At 44.5% G+C, this 9,941-nt stretch overlaps 42 non-coding genes across 42 annotated transcripts; all 42 read left to right on the plus strand.

Annotated features, from left to right (window-relative positions):
• The first annotated feature begins 66 nt into the window (after window positions 1–66).
• Window positions 67–185, plus strand: LOC144399071 (5S ribosomal RNA). Its single transcript, XR_013461216.1, has one exon. It is a non-coding gene; the product is annotated as a 5S ribosomal RNA (ribosomal RNA).
• Window positions 186–301: 116 nt separating this feature from the next.
• On the plus strand, window positions 302–420 carry LOC144401037 (5S ribosomal RNA). Its single transcript, XR_013462972.1, has one exon. It is a non-coding gene; the product is annotated as a 5S ribosomal RNA (ribosomal RNA).
• A 117-nt stretch (window positions 421–537) lies between these two features.
• Window positions 538–656, plus strand: LOC144394933 (5S ribosomal RNA). Its single transcript, XR_013457290.1, has one exon. It is a non-coding gene; the product is annotated as a 5S ribosomal RNA (ribosomal RNA).
• A 117-nt stretch (window positions 657–773) lies between these two features.
• LOC144405008 (5S ribosomal RNA) lies at window positions 774–892 on the plus strand. The gene has a single exon (XR_013466949.1). It is a non-coding gene; the product is annotated as a 5S ribosomal RNA (ribosomal RNA).
• Window positions 893–1,008: 116 nt separating this feature from the next.
• LOC144401038 (5S ribosomal RNA) lies at window positions 1,009–1,127 on the plus strand. Its single transcript, XR_013462973.1, has one exon. It is a non-coding gene; the product is annotated as a 5S ribosomal RNA (ribosomal RNA).
• Window positions 1,128–1,243: 116 nt separating this feature from the next.
• LOC144398560 (5S ribosomal RNA) lies at window positions 1,244–1,362 on the plus strand. The gene has a single exon (XR_013460707.1). It is a non-coding gene; the product is annotated as a 5S ribosomal RNA (ribosomal RNA).
• Window positions 1,363–1,478: 116 nt separating this feature from the next.
• Window positions 1,479–1,597, plus strand: LOC144401039 (5S ribosomal RNA). Its single transcript, XR_013462974.1, has one exon. It is a non-coding gene; the product is annotated as a 5S ribosomal RNA (ribosomal RNA).
• A 117-nt stretch (window positions 1,598–1,714) lies between these two features.
• Window positions 1,715–1,833, plus strand: LOC144394944 (5S ribosomal RNA). Its single transcript, XR_013457291.1, has one exon. It is a non-coding gene; the product is annotated as a 5S ribosomal RNA (ribosomal RNA).
• Window positions 1,834–1,949: 116 nt separating this feature from the next.
• Window positions 1,950–2,068, plus strand: LOC144401040 (5S ribosomal RNA). The gene has a single exon (XR_013462975.1). It is a non-coding gene; the product is annotated as a 5S ribosomal RNA (ribosomal RNA).
• Window positions 2,069–2,185: 117 nt separating this feature from the next.
• On the plus strand, window positions 2,186–2,304 carry LOC144394955 (5S ribosomal RNA). The gene has a single exon (XR_013457292.1). It is a non-coding gene; the product is annotated as a 5S ribosomal RNA (ribosomal RNA).
• A 117-nt stretch (window positions 2,305–2,421) lies between these two features.
• Window positions 2,422–2,540, plus strand: LOC144399609 (5S ribosomal RNA). The gene has a single exon (XR_013461755.1). It is a non-coding gene; the product is annotated as a 5S ribosomal RNA (ribosomal RNA).
• A 117-nt stretch (window positions 2,541–2,657) lies between these two features.
• LOC144397860 (5S ribosomal RNA) lies at window positions 2,658–2,776 on the plus strand. Its single transcript, XR_013460007.1, has one exon. It is a non-coding gene; the product is annotated as a 5S ribosomal RNA (ribosomal RNA).
• A 116-nt stretch (window positions 2,777–2,892) lies between these two features.
• Window positions 2,893–3,011, plus strand: LOC144398561 (5S ribosomal RNA). The gene has a single exon (XR_013460708.1). It is a non-coding gene; the product is annotated as a 5S ribosomal RNA (ribosomal RNA).
• Window positions 3,012–3,127: 116 nt separating this feature from the next.
• LOC144401041 (5S ribosomal RNA) lies at window positions 3,128–3,246 on the plus strand. Its single transcript, XR_013462976.1, has one exon. It is a non-coding gene; the product is annotated as a 5S ribosomal RNA (ribosomal RNA).
• Window positions 3,247–3,363: 117 nt separating this feature from the next.
• On the plus strand, window positions 3,364–3,482 carry LOC144394966 (5S ribosomal RNA). Its single transcript, XR_013457293.1, has one exon. It is a non-coding gene; the product is annotated as a 5S ribosomal RNA (ribosomal RNA).
• A 116-nt stretch (window positions 3,483–3,598) lies between these two features.
• LOC144401042 (5S ribosomal RNA) lies at window positions 3,599–3,717 on the plus strand. The gene has a single exon (XR_013462977.1). It is a non-coding gene; the product is annotated as a 5S ribosomal RNA (ribosomal RNA).
• Window positions 3,718–3,834: 117 nt separating this feature from the next.
• LOC144394977 (5S ribosomal RNA) lies at window positions 3,835–3,953 on the plus strand. The gene has a single exon (XR_013457294.1). It is a non-coding gene; the product is annotated as a 5S ribosomal RNA (ribosomal RNA).
• Window positions 3,954–4,070: 117 nt separating this feature from the next.
• Window positions 4,071–4,189, plus strand: LOC144399720 (5S ribosomal RNA). The gene has a single exon (XR_013461866.1). It is a non-coding gene; the product is annotated as a 5S ribosomal RNA (ribosomal RNA).
• A 117-nt stretch (window positions 4,190–4,306) lies between these two features.
• LOC144397861 (5S ribosomal RNA) lies at window positions 4,307–4,425 on the plus strand. Its single transcript, XR_013460008.1, has one exon. It is a non-coding gene; the product is annotated as a 5S ribosomal RNA (ribosomal RNA).
• Window positions 4,426–4,541: 116 nt separating this feature from the next.
• On the plus strand, window positions 4,542–4,660 carry LOC144399832 (5S ribosomal RNA). Its single transcript, XR_013461927.1, has one exon. It is a non-coding gene; the product is annotated as a 5S ribosomal RNA (ribosomal RNA).
• A 117-nt stretch (window positions 4,661–4,777) lies between these two features.
• Window positions 4,778–4,896, plus strand: LOC144401043 (5S ribosomal RNA). The gene has a single exon (XR_013462978.1). It is a non-coding gene; the product is annotated as a 5S ribosomal RNA (ribosomal RNA).
• Window positions 4,897–5,012: 116 nt separating this feature from the next.
• LOC144399072 (5S ribosomal RNA) lies at window positions 5,013–5,131 on the plus strand. Its single transcript, XR_013461217.1, has one exon. It is a non-coding gene; the product is annotated as a 5S ribosomal RNA (ribosomal RNA).
• Window positions 5,132–5,247: 116 nt separating this feature from the next.
• Window positions 5,248–5,366, plus strand: LOC144397862 (5S ribosomal RNA). The gene has a single exon (XR_013460009.1). It is a non-coding gene; the product is annotated as a 5S ribosomal RNA (ribosomal RNA).
• A 116-nt stretch (window positions 5,367–5,482) lies between these two features.
• LOC144401044 (5S ribosomal RNA) lies at window positions 5,483–5,601 on the plus strand. The gene has a single exon (XR_013462979.1). It is a non-coding gene; the product is annotated as a 5S ribosomal RNA (ribosomal RNA).
• Window positions 5,602–5,718: 117 nt separating this feature from the next.
• On the plus strand, window positions 5,719–5,837 carry LOC144394988 (5S ribosomal RNA). The gene has a single exon (XR_013457295.1). It is a non-coding gene; the product is annotated as a 5S ribosomal RNA (ribosomal RNA).
• A 116-nt stretch (window positions 5,838–5,953) lies between these two features.
• On the plus strand, window positions 5,954–6,072 carry LOC144398363 (5S ribosomal RNA). The gene has a single exon (XR_013460510.1). It is a non-coding gene; the product is annotated as a 5S ribosomal RNA (ribosomal RNA).
• A 117-nt stretch (window positions 6,073–6,189) lies between these two features.
• On the plus strand, window positions 6,190–6,308 carry LOC144394999 (5S ribosomal RNA). The gene has a single exon (XR_013457296.1). It is a non-coding gene; the product is annotated as a 5S ribosomal RNA (ribosomal RNA).
• Window positions 6,309–6,424: 116 nt separating this feature from the next.
• LOC144395021 (5S ribosomal RNA) lies at window positions 6,425–6,543 on the plus strand. Its single transcript, XR_013457298.1, has one exon. It is a non-coding gene; the product is annotated as a 5S ribosomal RNA (ribosomal RNA).
• A 116-nt stretch (window positions 6,544–6,659) lies between these two features.
• On the plus strand, window positions 6,660–6,778 carry LOC144405009 (5S ribosomal RNA). Its single transcript, XR_013466950.1, has one exon. It is a non-coding gene; the product is annotated as a 5S ribosomal RNA (ribosomal RNA).
• A 117-nt stretch (window positions 6,779–6,895) lies between these two features.
• LOC144395032 (5S ribosomal RNA) lies at window positions 6,896–7,014 on the plus strand. Its single transcript, XR_013457299.1, has one exon. It is a non-coding gene; the product is annotated as a 5S ribosomal RNA (ribosomal RNA).
• A 116-nt stretch (window positions 7,015–7,130) lies between these two features.
• LOC144398280 (5S ribosomal RNA) lies at window positions 7,131–7,249 on the plus strand. Its single transcript, XR_013460427.1, has one exon. It is a non-coding gene; the product is annotated as a 5S ribosomal RNA (ribosomal RNA).
• A 117-nt stretch (window positions 7,250–7,366) lies between these two features.
• Window positions 7,367–7,485, plus strand: LOC144395043 (5S ribosomal RNA). Its single transcript, XR_013457305.1, has one exon. It is a non-coding gene; the product is annotated as a 5S ribosomal RNA (ribosomal RNA).
• Window positions 7,486–7,601: 116 nt separating this feature from the next.
• On the plus strand, window positions 7,602–7,720 carry LOC144405010 (5S ribosomal RNA). Its single transcript, XR_013466951.1, has one exon. It is a non-coding gene; the product is annotated as a 5S ribosomal RNA (ribosomal RNA).
• Window positions 7,721–7,836: 116 nt separating this feature from the next.
• Window positions 7,837–7,955, plus strand: LOC144395054 (5S ribosomal RNA). Its single transcript, XR_013457312.1, has one exon. It is a non-coding gene; the product is annotated as a 5S ribosomal RNA (ribosomal RNA).
• Window positions 7,956–8,071: 116 nt separating this feature from the next.
• On the plus strand, window positions 8,072–8,190 carry LOC144398675 (5S ribosomal RNA). Its single transcript, XR_013460822.1, has one exon. It is a non-coding gene; the product is annotated as a 5S ribosomal RNA (ribosomal RNA).
• Window positions 8,191–8,306: 116 nt separating this feature from the next.
• Window positions 8,307–8,425, plus strand: LOC144395065 (5S ribosomal RNA). Its single transcript, XR_013457313.1, has one exon. It is a non-coding gene; the product is annotated as a 5S ribosomal RNA (ribosomal RNA).
• A 116-nt stretch (window positions 8,426–8,541) lies between these two features.
• LOC144405011 (5S ribosomal RNA) lies at window positions 8,542–8,660 on the plus strand. Its single transcript, XR_013466952.1, has one exon. It is a non-coding gene; the product is annotated as a 5S ribosomal RNA (ribosomal RNA).
• Window positions 8,661–8,777: 117 nt separating this feature from the next.
• On the plus strand, window positions 8,778–8,896 carry LOC144401045 (5S ribosomal RNA). The gene has a single exon (XR_013462980.1). It is a non-coding gene; the product is annotated as a 5S ribosomal RNA (ribosomal RNA).
• Window positions 8,897–9,012: 116 nt separating this feature from the next.
• On the plus strand, window positions 9,013–9,131 carry LOC144399073 (5S ribosomal RNA). Its single transcript, XR_013461218.1, has one exon. It is a non-coding gene; the product is annotated as a 5S ribosomal RNA (ribosomal RNA).
• A 116-nt stretch (window positions 9,132–9,247) lies between these two features.
• Window positions 9,248–9,366, plus strand: LOC144397863 (5S ribosomal RNA). The gene has a single exon (XR_013460010.1). It is a non-coding gene; the product is annotated as a 5S ribosomal RNA (ribosomal RNA).
• A 116-nt stretch (window positions 9,367–9,482) lies between these two features.
• On the plus strand, window positions 9,483–9,601 carry LOC144401047 (5S ribosomal RNA). Its single transcript, XR_013462982.1, has one exon. It is a non-coding gene; the product is annotated as a 5S ribosomal RNA (ribosomal RNA).
• A 117-nt stretch (window positions 9,602–9,718) lies between these two features.
• Window positions 9,719–9,837, plus strand: LOC144395076 (5S ribosomal RNA). Its single transcript, XR_013457314.1, has one exon. It is a non-coding gene; the product is annotated as a 5S ribosomal RNA (ribosomal RNA).
• The last annotated feature ends 104 nt before the right edge of the window (window positions 9,838–9,941 follow it).

The raw sequence follows: 9,941 nt of genomic DNA on the forward strand, positions 1-9,941 counted from the left end.
CATTTCATTGTCAAAACTACAAAACCTTTGACACATTTTAAAAGATTAGGTAGAGGACATACAGTTGCTTACGGCCATACCTCTCTGGCTCCGCCTGATCTCGTCTGATCTCAGAAGCTAAGCAGAGTAGAGCCTGGTTAGTACTTGGATGGAAGACCGCCTGGGAATCCCAGGTGCTGTAAGCTTTTTCATTTCGATCTGTAAAAGACACAGAGAAGGCCTTAGAAAGTGACTCCATTTCATTGTCAAAACTACAAAACCTTTGACACATTTTAAAAGATTAGGAAGAGGACATACAGTTGCTTACGGCCATACCTCTCTGGCTCCGCCTGATCTCGTCTGATCTCAGAAGCTAAGCAGAGTAGGGCCTGGTTAGTACTTGGATGGAAGACCGCCTGGGAATCCCAGGTGCCGTAAGCTTTTTCATTTCTCTCTCTGGAAGAAATCGAGAAGGCATTAGAAAGTGACTCCTTTTTCATTATCAAAACTCCAAAACCTTTGACACATTTTAAAAGATTAGGAAGAGGACATACAGTTGCTTACGGCCATACCTCTCTGGCTCCGCCTGATCTCGTCTGATCTCAGAAGCTAAGCAGAGTAGGGCCTGGTTAGTACTTGGATGGAAGACCGCCTGGGAATCCCAGGTGCTGTAAGCTTTTTCATTTCGATCTGTAAAAGACACAGAGAAGGCCTTAGAAAGTGACTCCTTTTTCATTATCAAAACTCCAAAACCTTTGACACATTTTAAAAGATTAGGTAGAGGACATACAGTTGCTTACGGCCATACCTCTCTGGCTCCGCCTGATCTCGTCAGATCTCAGAAGCTAAGCAGAGTAGGGCCTGGTTAGTACTTGGATGGAAGACCGCCTGGGAATCCCAGGTGCTGTAAGCTTTTTCATTTCGATCTGTAAAAGACACAGAGAAGGCCTTAGAAAGTGACTCCATTTCTTTGTCAAAACTACAAAACCTTTGACACATTTTAAAAGATTAGGAAGAGGACATACAGTTGCTTACGGCCATACCTCTCTGGCTCCGCCTGATCTCGTCTGATCTCAGAAGCTAAGCAGAGTAGGGCCTGGTTAGTACTTGGATGGAAGACCGCCTGGGAATCCCAGGTGCCGTAAGCTTTTTCATTTCTATCTGTAAAAGACACAGAGAAGGCCTTAGAAAGTGACTCCATTTCATTGTCAAAACTACAAAACCTTTGACACATTTTAAAAGATTAGGTAGAGGACATACAGTTGCTTACGGCCATACCTCTCTGGCTCCGCCTGATCTCGTCTGATCTCAGAAGCTAAGCAGAGTAGGGCCTGGTTAGTACTTGGATGGAAGACCGCCTGGGAATCCCAGGTGCTGTACGCTTTTTCATTTCGATCTGTAAAAGACACAGAGAAGGCCTTAGAAAGTGACTCCATTTCATTGTCAAAACTACAAAACCTTTGACACATTTTAAAAGATTAGGTAGAGGACGTACAGTTGCTTACGGCCATACCTCTCTGGCTCCGCCTGATCTCGTCTGATCTCAGAAGCTAAGCAGAGTAGGGCCTGGTTAGTACTTGGATGGAAGACCGCCTGGGAATCCCAGGTGCCGTAAGCTTTTTCATTTCTCTCTCTGGAAGAAATCGAGAAGGCATTAGAAAGTGACTCCTTTTTCATTATCAAAACTCCAAAACCTTTGACACATTTTAAAAGATTAGGAAGAGGACATACAGTTGCTTACGGCCATACCTCTCTGGCTCCGCCTGATCTCGTCTGATCTCAGAAGCTAAGCAGAGTAGGGCCTGGTTAGTACTTGGATGGAAGACCGCCTGGGAATCCCAGGTGCTGTAAGCTTTTTCATTTCGATCTGTAAAAGACACAGAGAAGGCCTTAGAAAGTGACTCCATTTCATTGTCAAAACTACAAAACCTTTGACACATTTTAAAAGATTAGGAAGAGGACATACAGTTGCTTACGGCCATACCTCTCTGGCTCCGCCTGATCTCGTCTGATCTCAGAAGCTAAGCAGAGTAGGGCCTGGTTAGTACTTGGATGGAAGACCGCCTGGGAATCCCAGGTGCCGTAAGCTTTTTCATTTCTCTCTCTGGAAGAAATCGAGAAGGCATTAGAAAGTGACTCCTTTTTCATTATCAAAACTCCAAAACCTTTGACACATTTTAAAAGATTAGGAAGAGGACATACAGTTGCTTACGGCCATACCTCTCTGGCTCCGCCTGATCTCGTCTGATCTCAGAAGCTAAGCAGAGTAGGGCCTGGTTAGTACTTGGATGGAAGACCGCCTGGGAATCCCAGGTGCTGTAAGCTTTTTCATTTCGATCTGTAAAAGACACAGAGAAGGCCTTAGAAAGTGACTCCTTTTTCATTATCAAAACTCCAAAACCTTTGACACATTTTAAAAGATTAGGTAGAGGACATACAGTTGCTTACGGCCATACCTCTCTGGCTCCGCCTGATCTCGTCAGATCTCAGAAGCTAAGCAGAGTAGGGCCTGGTTAGTACTTGGATGGAAGACCGCCTGGGAATCCCAGGTGCCGTAAGCTTTTTCATTTCTCTCTCTGGAAGAAATCGAGAAGGCATTAGAAAGTGACTCCTTTTTCATTATCAAAACTCCAAAACCTTAGACACATTTTAAAAGATTAGGTAGAGGACATACAGTTGCTTACGGCCATACCTCTCTGGCTCTGCCTGATCTCGTCTGATCTCAGAAGCTAAGCAGAGTAGGGCCTGGTTAGTACTTGGATGGAAGACCGCCTGGGAATCCCAGGTGCTGTAAGCTTTTTCATTTCGATCTGTAAAAGACACAGAGAAGGCCTTAGAAAGTGACTCCATTTCTTTGTCAAAACTACAAAACCTTTGACACATTTTAAAAGATTAGGAAGAGGACATACAGTTGCTTACGGCCATACCTCTCTGGCTCCGCCTGATCTCGTCTGATCTCAGAAGCTAAGCAGAGTAGGGCCTGGTTAGTACTTGGATGGAAGACCGCCTGGGAATCCCAGGTGCTGTACGCTTTTTCATTTCGATCTGTAAAAGACACAGAGAAGGCCTTAGAAAGTGACTCCATTTCATTGTCAAAACTACAAAACCTTTGACACATTTTAAAAGATTAGGTAGAGGACATACAGTTGCTTACGGCCATACCTCTCTGGCTCCGCCTGATCTCGTCTGATCTCAGAAGCTAAGCAGAGTAGGGCCTGGTTAGTACTTGGATGGAAGACCGCCTGGGAATCCCAGGTGCCGTAAGCTTTTTCATTTCTCTCTCTGGAAGAAATCGAGAAGGCATTAGAAAGTGACTCCTTTTTCATTATCAAAACTCCAAAACCTTTGACACATTTTAAAAGATTAGGAAGAGGACATACAGTTGCTTACGGCCATACCTCTCTGGCTCCGCCTGATCTCGTCTGATCTCAGAAGCTAAGCAGAGTAGGGCCTGGTTAGTACTTGGATGGAAGACCGCCTGGGAATCCCAGGTGCTGTAAGCTTTTTCATTTCGATCTGTAAAAGACACAGAGAAGGCCTTAGAAAGTGACTCCATTTCATTGTCAAAACTACAAAACCTTTGACACATTTTAAAAGATTAGGAAGAGGACATACAGTTGCTTACGGCCATACCTCTCTGGCTCCGCCTGATCTCGTCTGATCTCAGAAGCTAAGCAGAGTAGGGCCTGGTTAGTACTTGGATGGAAGACCGCCTGGGAATCCCAGGTGCCGTAAGCTTTTTCATTTCTCTCTCTGGAAGAAATCGAGAAGGCATTAGAAAGTGACTCCTTTTTCATTATCAAAACTCCAAAACCTTTGACACATTTTAAAAGATTAGGAAGAGGACATACAGTTGCTTACGGCCATACCTCTCTGGCTCCGCCTGATCTCGTCTGATCTCAGAAGCTAAGCAGAGTAGGGCCTGGTTAGTACTTGGATGGAAGACCGCCTGGGAATCCCAGGTGCTGTAAGCTTTTTCATTTCGATCTGTAAAAGACACAGAGAAGGCCTTAGAAAGTGACTCCTTTTTCATTATCAAAACTCCAAAACCTTTGACACATTTTAAAAGATTAGGTAGAGGACATACAGTTGCTTACGGCCATACCTCTCTGGCTCCGCCTGATCTCGTCAGATCTCAGAAGCTAAGCAGAGTAGGGCCTGGTTAGTACTTGGATGGAAGACCGCCTGGGAATCCCAGGTGCCGTAAGCTTTTTCATTTCTCTCTCTGGAAGAAATCGAGAAGGCATTAGAAAGTGACTCCTTTTTCATTATCAAAACTCCAAAACCTTAGACACATTTTAAAAGATTAGGAAGAGGACATACAGTTGCTTACGGCCATACCTCTCTGGCTCTGCCTGATCTCGTCTGATCTCAGAAGCTAAGCAGAGTAGGGCCTGGTTAGTACTTGGATGGAAGACCGCCTGGGAATCCCAGGTGCTGTAAGCTTTTTCATTTCGATCTGTAAAAGACACAGAGAAGGCCTTAGAAAGTGACTCCATTTCTTTGTCAAAACTACAAAACCTTTGACACATTTTAAAAGATTAGGAAGAGGACATACAGTTGCTTACGGCCATACCTCTCTGGCTCCGCCTGATCTCGTCAGATCTCAGAAGCTAAGCAGAGTAGGGCCTGGTTAGTACTTGGATGGAAGACCGCCTGGGAATCCCAGGTGCCGTAAGCTTTTTCATTTCTCTCTCTGGAAGAAATCGAGAAGGCCTTAGAAAGTGACTCCTTTTTCATTATCAAAACTCCAAAACCTTAGACACATTTTAAAAGATTAGGAAGAGGACATACAGTTGCTTACGGCCATACCTCTCTGGCTCCGCCTGATCTCGTCTGATCTCAGAAGCTAAGCAGAGTAGGGCCTGGTTAGTACTTGGATGGAAGACCGCCTGGGAATCCCAGGTGCCGTAAGCTTTTTCATTTCTATCTGTAAAAGACACAGAGAAGGCCTTAGAAAGTGACTCCATTTCATTGTCAAAACTACAAAACCTTTGACACATTTTAAAAGATTAGGTAGAGGACATACAGTTGCTTACGGCCATACCTCTCTGGCTCCGCCTGATCTCGTCTGATCTCAGAAGCTAAGCAGAGTAGAGCCTGGTTAGTACTTGGATGGAAGACCGCCTGGGAATCCCAGGTGCTGTAAGCTTTTTCATTTCGATCTGTAAAAGACACAGAGAAGGCCTTAGAAAGTGACTCCATTTAATTGTCAAAACTACAAAACCTTTGACACATTTTAAAAGATTAGGAAGAGGACATACAGTTGCTTACGGCCATACCTCTCTGGCTCTGCCTGATCTCGTCTGATCTCAGAAGCTAAGCAGAGTAGGGCCTGGTTAGTACTTGGATGGAAGACCGCCTGGGAATCCCAGGTGCTGTAAGCTTATTCATTTCGATCTGTAAAAGACACAGAGAAGGCCTTAGAAAGTGACTCCATTTCATTGTCAAAACTACAAAACCTTTGACACATTTTAAAAGATTAGGAAGAGGACATACAGTTGCTTACGGCCATACCTCTCTGGCTCCGCCTGATCTCGTCTGATCTCAGAAGCTAAGCAGAGTAGGGCCTGGTTAGTACTTGGATGGAAGACCGCCTGGGAATCCCAGGTGCCGTAAGCTTTTTCATTTCTCTCTCTGGAAGAAATCGAGAAGGCATTAGAAAGTGACTCCTTTTTCATTATCAAAACTCCAAAACCTTTGACACATTTTAAAAGATTAGGAAGAGGACATACAGTTGCTTACGGCCATACCTCTCTGGCTCCGCCTGATCTCGTCTGATCTCAGAAGCTAAGCAGAGTAGGGCCTGGTTAGTACTTGGATGGAAGACCGCCTGGGAATCCCAGGTGCTGTAAGCTTTTTCATTTCGATCTGTAAAAGACACAGAGAAGGCCTTAGAAAGTGACTCCATTTCATTGTCAAAACTACAAAACCTTTGACACATTTTAAAAGATTAGGAAGAGGACATACAGTTGCTTACGGCCATCCCTCTCTGGCCCCGCCTGATCTCGTCTGATCTCAGAAGCTAAGCAGAGTAGGGCCTGGTTAGTACTTGGATGGAAGACCGCCTGGGAATCCCAGGTGCCGTAAGCTTTTTCATTTCTCTCTCTGGAAGAAATCGAGAAGGCATTAGAAAGTGACTCCTTTTTCATTATCAAAACTCCAAAACCTTTGACACATTTTAAAAGATTAGGAAGAGGACATACAGTTGCTTACGGCCATACCTCTCTGGCTCCGCCTGATCTCGTCTGATCTCAGAAGCTAAGCAGAGTAGGGCCTGGTTAGTACTTGGATGGAAGACCGCCTGGGAATCCCAGGTGCTGTAAGCTTTTTCATTTCGATCTGTAAAAGACACAGAGAAGGCCTTAGAAAGTGACTCCATTTCTTTGTCAAAACTACAAAACCTTTGACACATTTTAAAAGATTAGGAAGAGGACATACAGTTGCTTACGGCCATACCTCTCTGGCTCCGCCTGATCTCGTCTGATCTCAGAAGCTAAGCAGAGTAGGGCCTGGTTAGTACTTGGATGGAAGACCGCCTGGGAATCCCAGGTGCTGTAAGCTTTTTCATTTCGATCTGTAAAAGACACAGAGAAGGCCTTAGAAAGTGACTCCATTTCATTTTCAAAACTACAAAACCTTTGACACATTTTAAAAGATTAGGAAGAGGACATACAGTTGCTTACGGCCATACCTCTCTGGCTCCGCCTGATCTCGTCAGATCTCAGAAGCTAAGCAGAGTAGGGCCTGGTTAGTACTTGGATGGAAGACCGCCTGGGAATCCCAGGTGCTGTAAGCTTTTTCATTTCTCTCTCTGGAAGAAATCGAGAAGGCATTAGAAAGTGACTCCTTTTTCATTATCAAAACTCCAAAACCTTTGACACATTTTAAAAGATTAGGAAGAGGACATACAGTTGCTTACGGCCATACCTCTCTGGCTCCGCCTGATCTCGTCTGATCTCAGAAGCTAAGCAGAGTAGGGCCTGGTTAGTACTTGGATGGAAGACCGCCTGGGAATCCCAGGTGCTGTAAGCTTTTTCATTTCGATCTGTAAAAGACACAGAGAAGGCCTTAGAAAGTGACTCCATTTAATTGTCAAAACTACAAAACCTTTGACACATTTTAAAAGATTAGGTAGAGGACATACAGTTGCTTACGGCCATACCTCTCTGGCTCCGCCTGATCTCGTCAGATCTCAGAAGCTAAGCAGAGTAGGGCCTGGTTAGTACTTGGATGGAAGACCGCCTGGGAATCCCAGGTGCCGTAAGATTTTTCATTTCTCTCTCTGGAAGAAATCGAGAAGGCATTAGAAAGTGACTCCTTTTTCATTATCAAAACTCCAAAACCTTTGACACATTTTAAAAGATTAGGAAGAGGACATACAGTTGCTTACGGCCATACCTCTCTGGCTCCGCCTGATCTCGTCTGATCTCAGAAGCTAAGCAGAGTAGGGCCTGGTTAGTACTTGGATGGAAGACCGCCTGGGAATCCCAGGTGCTGTAAGCTTTTTTATTTCGATCTGTAAAAGACACAGAGAAGAACTTAGAAAGTTACTCCATTTCATTGTCAAAACTCCAAAACCTTTGACACATTTTAAAAGATTAGGTAGAGGACATACAGTTGCTTACGGCCATACCTCTCTGGCTCCGCCTGATCTCGTCAGATCTCAGAAGCTAAGCAGAGTAGGGCCTGGTTAGTACTTGGATGGAAGACCGCCTGGGAATCCCAGGTGCTGTAAGCTTTTTCATTTCGATCTGTAAAAGACACAGAGAAGGCCTTAGAAAGTGACTCCATTTAATTGTCAAAACTACAAAACCTTTGACACATTTTAAAAGATTAGGTAGAGGACATACAGTTGCTTACGGCCATACCTCTCTGGCTCCGCCTGATCTCGTCTGATCTCAGAAGCTAAGCAGAGTAGGGCCTGGTTAGTACTTGGATGGAAGACCGCCTGGGAATCCCAGGTGCTGTAAGCTTTTTTATTTCGATCTGTAAAAGACACAGAGAAGAACTTAGAAAGTGACTCCATTTCATTGTCAAAACTCCAAAACCTTTGACACATTTTAAAAGATTAGGTAGAGGACATACAGTTCCTTACGGCCATACCTCTCTGGCTCCGCCTGATCTCGTCAGATCTCAGAAGCTAAGCAGAGTAGGGCCTGGTTAGTACTTGGATGGAAGACCGCCTGGGAATCCCAGGTGCTGTAAGCTTTTTCATTTCGATCTGTAAAAGACACAGAGAAGGCCTTAGAAAGTGACTCCATTTCTTTGTCAAAACTACAAAACCTTTGACACATTTTAAAAGATTAGGAAGAGGACATACAGTTGCTTACGGCCATACCTCTCTGGCTCCGCCTGATCTCGTCTGATCTCAGAAGCTAAGCAGAGTAGGGCCTGGTTAGTACTTGGATGGAAGACCGCCTGGGAATCCCAGGTGCTGTAAGCTTTTTCATTTCGATCTGTAAAAGACACAGAGAAGGCCTTAGAAAGTGACTCCATTTCATTTTCAAAACTACAAAACCTTTGACACATTTTAAAAGATTAGGAAGAGGACATACAGTTGCTTACGGCCATACCTCTCTGGCTCCGCCTGATCTCGTCAGATCTCAGAAGCTAAGCAGAGTAGGGCCTGGTTAGTACTTGGATGGAAGACCGCCTGGGAATCCCAGGTGCTGTAAGCTTTTTCATTTCTCTCTCTGGAAGAAATCGAGAAGGCATTAGAAAGTGACTCCTTTTTCATTATCAAAACTCCAAAACCTTTGACACATTTTAAAAGATTAGGTAGAGGACATACAGTTGCTTACGGCCATACCTCTCTGGCTCCGCCTGATCTCGTCTGATCTCAGAAGCTAAGCAGAGTAGGGCCTGGTTAGTACTTGGATGGAAGACCGCCTGGGAATCCCAGGTGCCGTAAGCTTTTTCATTTCTATCTGTAAAAGACACAGAGAAGGCCTTAGAAAGTGACTCCATTTCATTGTCAAAACTACAAAACCTTTGACACATTTTAAAAGATTAGGTAGAGGACATACAGTTGCTTACGGCCATACCTCTCTGGCTCCGCCTGATCTCGTCTGATCTCAGAAGCTAAGCAGAGTAGAGCCTGGTTAGTACTTGGATGGAAGACCGCCTGGGAATCCCAGGTGCTGTAAGCTTTTTCATTTCGATCTGTAAAAGACACAGAGGAGGCCTTAGAAAGTGACTCCATTTAATTGTCAAAACTACAAAACCTTTGACACATTTTAAAAGATTAGGAAGAGGACATACAGTTGCTTACGGCCATACCTCTCTGGCTCTGCCTGATCTCGTCTGATCTCAGAAGCTAAGCAGAGTAGGGCCTGGTTAGTACTTGGATGGAAGACCGCCTGGGAATCCCAGGTGCTGTAAGCTTATTCATTTCGATCTGTAAAAGACACAGAGAAGGCCTTAGAAAGTGACTCCATTTCATTGTCAAAACTACAAAACCTTTGACACATTTTAAAAGATTAGGAAGAGGACATACAGTTGCTTACGGCCATACCTCTCTGGCTCCGCCTGATCTCGTCTGATCTCAGAAGCTAAGCAGAGTAGGGCCTGGTTAGTACTTGGATGGAAGACCGCCTGGGAATCCCAGGTGCCGTAAGCTTTTTCATTTCTCTCTCTGGAAGAAATCGAGAAGGCATTAGAAAGTGACTCCTTTTTCATTATCAAAACTCCAAAACCTTTGACACATTTTAAAAGATTAGGAAGAGGACATACAGTTGCTTACGGCCATACCTCTCTGGCTCCGCCTGATCTCGTCTGATCTCAGAAGCTAAGCAGAGTAGGGCCTGGTTAGTACTTGGATGGAAGACCGCCTGGGAATCCCAGGTGCTGTAAGCTTTTTCATTTCGATCTGTAAAAGACACAGAGAAGGCCTTAGAAAGTGACTCCATTTCATTGTCAAAACTACAAAACCTTTGACACATTTTAAAAGATTAGGAAGA

This window comes from Gasterosteus aculeatus, chromosome 2 (assembly GCF_964276395.1).
Source record: "Gasterosteus aculeatus chromosome 2, fGasAcu3.hap1.1, whole genome shotgun sequence".
Taxonomy (NCBI): domain Eukaryota; kingdom Metazoa; phylum Chordata; class Actinopteri; order Perciformes; family Gasterosteidae; genus Gasterosteus; species Gasterosteus aculeatus.